Here is a 6,246-nt window from a genome sequence, read left to right on the forward strand (position 1 = left end):
CGGGCCATCTAAGTTTGGCGACCTTGACCAAAATTGGGAATTTAAGGTGTCCAAATGACAAAGCGCTCTCTTTGAGAGGCATTTTCTTCTTAATTAAATCAGTTGTGACCCTCTTTTTGAATGTGGTCACTCACTGGCTGTGTCTGAAATGCCTAATGCCAAAAAGATTGATTTCGGAATTTCGTTGGGATTTCAGAGGGGTCAAAATCAGCACTTCATACTGTTCAATCAAATTATCTTTGATTTTGAAGGACCCATGATAATGCCACAGTGCACTTATAGGTCCTAATTATGTTCAGAATGGATTAACCATGTGCCAATGTCTATGAGCAATTAAAAAAAAGAGACATTTCTAGACACCCTACAGAATTTTAGGCCCCCCTAAAGTGGTTCAGCCACAAATGGCACTTAAAAGTCGGCAAATTTTGACCCCTAATAACCTTAGGTGTACACCAGATATGAATTTCTAGTCTTTTGCATCTGAAAGAATGTAGTCTAATGTTACTAGGAACATAAGATTTGTTTTGTATTTTTTGTGTTTTGATACTTTCAAAAAGGACATTGACCTATGAACATTTTTCGTCATAGCGCCCTCCTGAAAGGTCTGACACATAACAAACTATACATTTTGGAATCCTCATGACCATGAGTAATTTGATATATTACTTGACATAATTGGGAGCATTCTGAAAATTGGACCCCCATAACCTGTACTTTGCATGTGCATCGTTGCCAGGAAGTGCATTTTTGACCCCCTTAAAAATCCATACAGAGGATTAGAAAGTAGTTTTTTCTTATTACTTGACTCAAGAGCAACTTGAAATATCAGGATAAATAATACAAATGGCTATAAAGTGATCAAAAATATAAAAAATATCATACTAAAATTGGCATTTTGTACCGTATCCTGTATGCATGGTATGTTAGGCAAAAATGACTATTTTTGAAAGCGTCAACTTAATACTAAAACACAAAAATACAAAACAAATCTTATGTTCCTAGTAACATTAAACTACATTCTTTCAGATGCAAAAGACTAGAAATTCATATCTGGTGTACACCTAAAGTTATTAGGGGTCAAAATTTGCCGACTTTAAGTGCCATTTGTGGCTGAACCACTTTAGGGGTGGCCTAAAATTCTGTAGGGGTCTAGAAATTTCTCTTTTTTAAATTGCTCATAGACATTGGCATATGGTTAATCCATTCTGAACATAATTAGGACCTATAAGTGCACTGTGACATTATCATGGGTCCTTCAAAATCAAGATAATTTGATTGAACAGTCTGAAGTGCTGATTTTGACCCCTCTGAAATCCCAACGAAATTCAAATCTATCTTTTTGGCATTAGGTATTTCAGACACAGCCAGTGAGTGACCACATTCAAAAAAGAGGATCACAACTGATTCAATTAAGAAGAAAGTGCCCTCAAAGAGAGCACTTTGTCATTTGGACCCCTTAAATTCACAATTTTGGTCGAGGTCGCCAAACTTTGATTGCCCGCCATTCAAAGCGAAATGGAATTTGAATTTTTTTTTTTTGACCTCACCTAGAGATCCATGAAAGGTACCCCTGAGCCAAAGGAGAGCAAAATCCAAGAGGGTGGGTGTACACTCAATCTGTTTCGACATGGACTGACCCTTTTGCAAAAAATGTTCCAAACTTGTAATATTGGGCAATTCCAGTTGAAATGCATACACCCCCCTCCCGACCCCCTATGGAAGACATGGCCTTATATTAAAGGACGATTAAGAACTTCCACACCAGGAGAGTCCCTAGTAAAATGGGTTATCTAAATGAGCAAATTCATTTGAAATCTACACCCCCTGTGGGAGATTAAGGTCATGTCTTCGACAGGGGGTGTGTGGATTTCAACTGGGATAGTCCATTGAACCTGCAATGAGATTACTAAATATGACAAAATTTGCCAAAATTTTTGGGAATTCCCAAGCCTAAAATAAAAAGGTGTCTTTTTCTTGGGAATTCCCATGTAGTGTCTTTAGGGTTGTGAAAATAATGACTTTTTTTTTTTTGGGGGGGGGGGATTCCCAGAGCAAAAATGGTGACCAGTTTTGGGAATCCCATGTCTTCTTTAGGGGGGGGGGGGGGTGGCCTTTAATTTCTGGAATACCCCATTTTAGAATCCCTAACATGTTTTCAATTCAGGCCAAATTGTGTACAAAATGTATAGCAAACAATTTCCTAAACTGGAATTTTGCCAGAATTTGATTCTTGCCAATTATATACTGATCAACTTTGAAAATCTGTGTATTACCTCCACTGAATGAACAATAAATAATTAGGATTCACACTCACACTAGAATGTTTGCAAGAATCAATTCATACCTGGAAATTATGTTTTCCTTTGATTTACATTAGGCATGTTAGGAGCAGAGCGAGTTAAAATGCAGGGTCTGTTTGGCAAAGCAAGGTCCTTGGTCTATTATGTAAACCAAGTTATGCCTCAGTGAAATTTATAATGTGAGGCTAGCCCAGAGGTACTATTTTTGATTTTTAAGGTTTTAAGATTTTTGTTCAAAATTTACAGTATCAGTATAAACAATTCTACATTCATTTCCACATCCTTGGAATGAAATTCCATTATACATGTATATACAAACTGCTCAAAATCTGCAGATCGCAAGTAACTTCTGCAGTATGTAAAATGTTGCATTATGGAAATCCCACTTGTTGATAGGAGGCATTCATAAGCATGTTATTGTTTATTTAGTTTTGAGTATAAATGAAACTCGCCTTTTTGTTGGTCCCTTATTTTTGCCAAATTTTTCTGTATACATGTGTCCATTTAGCTTATTGTGTCTTATTTTGGTATATTATGTATTATATTATATATATGTATTGTATGTGTGTACACTACTGGGTTTGGGGTGCACTTGCATAACCCATTCATGTAACCAGAGTTTTTTGCTGAATGTACATGATTGTTTTACGGTCATTTGACTCTATATTTGTATTTTATTTCTTGTATTATTTTGTGTATGATATGTTTTGTACTGTTTTGCAAGTATAAATAAATATTATTATTATTATAAACAGTAATACATTGCTTCTAAATATAAAAGGCTCAGTAAATTCAAAGGATGCTCTTTCAGCTCAACAGATCTTCGAAAAATATGAAGATTTTTTTCCACATTTTGGTTTTAAAAATTGCAATGGACTCCTACTGCAAGACCTACAAAGCTGCAAGTGCAACAGCATGAATTCCTTGTCAGATCCCCCCTTTAAATGCACAGACATTCTCATGAAATAACAAAAATAAAAAACCTGCTACTTTTCTAAACAAGAAGATATCAAAAGGGCTTTTAAGGTTAACATCACCTTAAGGGGGTACTACACCCCTGTGGTAAATTTGTGACTATTTTTGCATTTTTCTCAACAAATAATAACACATTGGTATCAAAAGTTATGCATATTATTGGGGCAAGGAATCCAATTACTACACTGAAATTTCAGTGACTAAAGACAAGCGGTTCAGTTTATATGATAGAAAATGAGGTACATTCTAGCGGTACCTCGTTTCTTATCATAAATAACGAACAGCTTGTCTTTGGTCACTGAAATTCCAGTTTAGTAATTGGATTCCTTGCCCCTATAATATACGTAACTTTTGTTACCACTGTGTTATTAGTTTTTGAGAAAAATGCAAAAATGGACACAAATTTATCAAGGGGTGTAGTACCCCCTTAAAGCTTTCTTCTTACTTTTCTGTAACATATGTCAAGAAGCCATCAAAAAGGCTTTTAAGGTTCGTATCACCTTAAAGCACTCTAGAAAACAATGAATGTAAATATTTTGCATGGTTAGGTACAGATTTTGCTCAAGGACCCTGTAAATCAACTAAAAACCAATCATCATCAATCATGTTCCTTAGTCGTGAGATTTGGGTATGCCTAACATGGCATCTTTTGCTTGTATATTACCAGTTCTACCAAGCTTTTTGTATGTGTTCACTTAATTTAGACAAAAAGTGTGCATTATTTATTGAACTGTTCTGTAAAAATGTAATGAAAGAAATTTTTCTTACATCCTAGGACTGTAGGACCTAAACATGTTTTCATATACCTTAAAACCTCATCTACAAGTATATTGAGTGCTCTTGATGAAAGCTAAAATATTACGGAGTTTGAGCAAATAAATTAGCAATACAAAATATATACAAACAAGTACTATTGTAAAACCAATCTATTGTATTTGAATATTTATGACTGTTTCGTATTAATTTAGCTTTCATCAAAAACACTATATGCTTGTAGACCAGGGTTTATGTATTTCACAGTAACAACAAAGTACAGTGGCGTGCGCAAAGGGGGGTCAGGAGGGGCACGTAAGTGCCCCCCACTTTTGTTGGTAATTCGGGGGAAATCAATCATTCCGCTTGTTCACACTCCTAATCAGACTCCATTCGGGGGAACTGAACAACCTGGCCCCCCCACTTTCAATGTGCTGCGCACACCACTGACAAAGTACTACATGCCTTTCTTATTTAATTTCATCATCAGCTTGACAACAGTAAATGCAGGCTTCAACAAACTTTAATAATCCACACTAATTTGTACCAATGGTGTGGAATTTTTGACAATTTAATATTTTACGATAGGGTCCACAACAGTTCCCCCAATACTTTTTAAAATAAGTCCACAAATATTTTACGAAATGCACAAATGTAAATAGGTATGTATAGCTCTATTTGTTTTAAACATATGGACCAATTTATAGCGTCACACGTCATTGCGTTCAGTCAAAATGGCTAATTGTCTGTCGTCGTACAGTACATGTATTGTTTGAGAGTGGACTCCTGTGGACTCAGATGCAACTTTTAACGCTGTTTAAAATGGTCTCTTTTTTAACACAATGAACAATTGTGACTGAGTGCAATGATGTGTGATACTCTAATTTGGTCCATATGTGTAAAACAAATAAAGTTACCCATACCTTTTTACACGTTTGCAGTACATCAAATATTTTTTGATATATTTTAAAAAGTATTTAGGAGGTACTTATAACTTGTGTACCATATTATACAGGGCCGTTCCTAGGGATTTTGCCGCCCTAGGCAAAGCCGCTCCCTGCCGCCCCACCAAAGCATACCAACAAAGTGTTAACCCCCTTGAAAACTCATCAGTTTTGACCTATTTTCCTTTTCCGTCCCGTTTTCTGTTTCTCTTTTCGCGCCCTTTTTATTTTTCCTCCCATTTTTTCTTTTTATCCACCCTCATTTTGTCTTCCCTTTTCTTTCTCCATTCCTGTTTTTTCTATTTTCGCCTTTTTTTATGCGCCCCTCTGCGTTTGCCGCCCTAGGCGACCGCCTTATCTAGCATAATGGTCAGAACGGCCCTGTATATACCGTATTCATTCCATTAACCGCCCAGGGTGCTTAACAAAGTCATTTTGGGTGGGCGCTTATTTTTTAACATTGTTTACATAATTGAATACATATAAAAATTAGCCCTAAATATTCAACCATTATCACCAGTGTGCCATATGTTCTGGGCCATGATCCAGATTTGCATGGGCAGTTTGTTGTAAAGTTATTGGGTGGGCACTTATAGGGGCATGGGCGGTTAATGGAACGAATACGGTACATGTATTCAAATTTAGAGGTAAGGTCCAGTGATATGACAAGATTTCCATTCATAATGTTTTCATGTAAAATATGATAACTGTTTGTGGCAAAGTGAATTGAACACATATTATTATTGAACATCAATGATAGCATGGCAACACAGCATAAAAATCAATAACCTGGAACTTAAGTCATATGATTTTTTTGTTCATGTTTTATTATCAATAAAATAATATTTGCTGTAGCAGCTGAAATCAGCCATTATCATATTCATACTGATTTTTATAATATTTTCTCCAGCTGCTTTCATTATGAAATATTAAGGGACCAAGCCAAAATACTGATAAAGCCCTGGGAACTAAACTAGTTCTAAACAACACTCTTAATAAAAAATATTATTGATGTTATTTTGACAAACTTTCATAGTTTCATTACAGATGGAAATGAATGCGGGATCAGCTTTATAACAAAATATTGGTACATTTAAAAGGCTTTGTCAATCTCTTGGTTTGGACTCTCTTTCGAATTTCAAAATAATTGAAGAATGTCAGAGTGAAAAAAAAATCACTTAACATGCACCAGGAGACTAAGAACTTAAAAAGTTACCATTTCAGTAGATCATGTTGTACTTTGTGTTGAAGTCACAATTATATTCCATTCATTC

The sequence above is a fragment of the Amphiura filiformis genome, chromosome 1 (assembly GCF_039555335.1).
Source record: "Amphiura filiformis chromosome 1, Afil_fr2py, whole genome shotgun sequence".
Classification (NCBI taxonomy): domain Eukaryota; kingdom Metazoa; phylum Echinodermata; class Ophiuroidea; order Amphilepidida; family Amphiuridae; genus Amphiura; species Amphiura filiformis.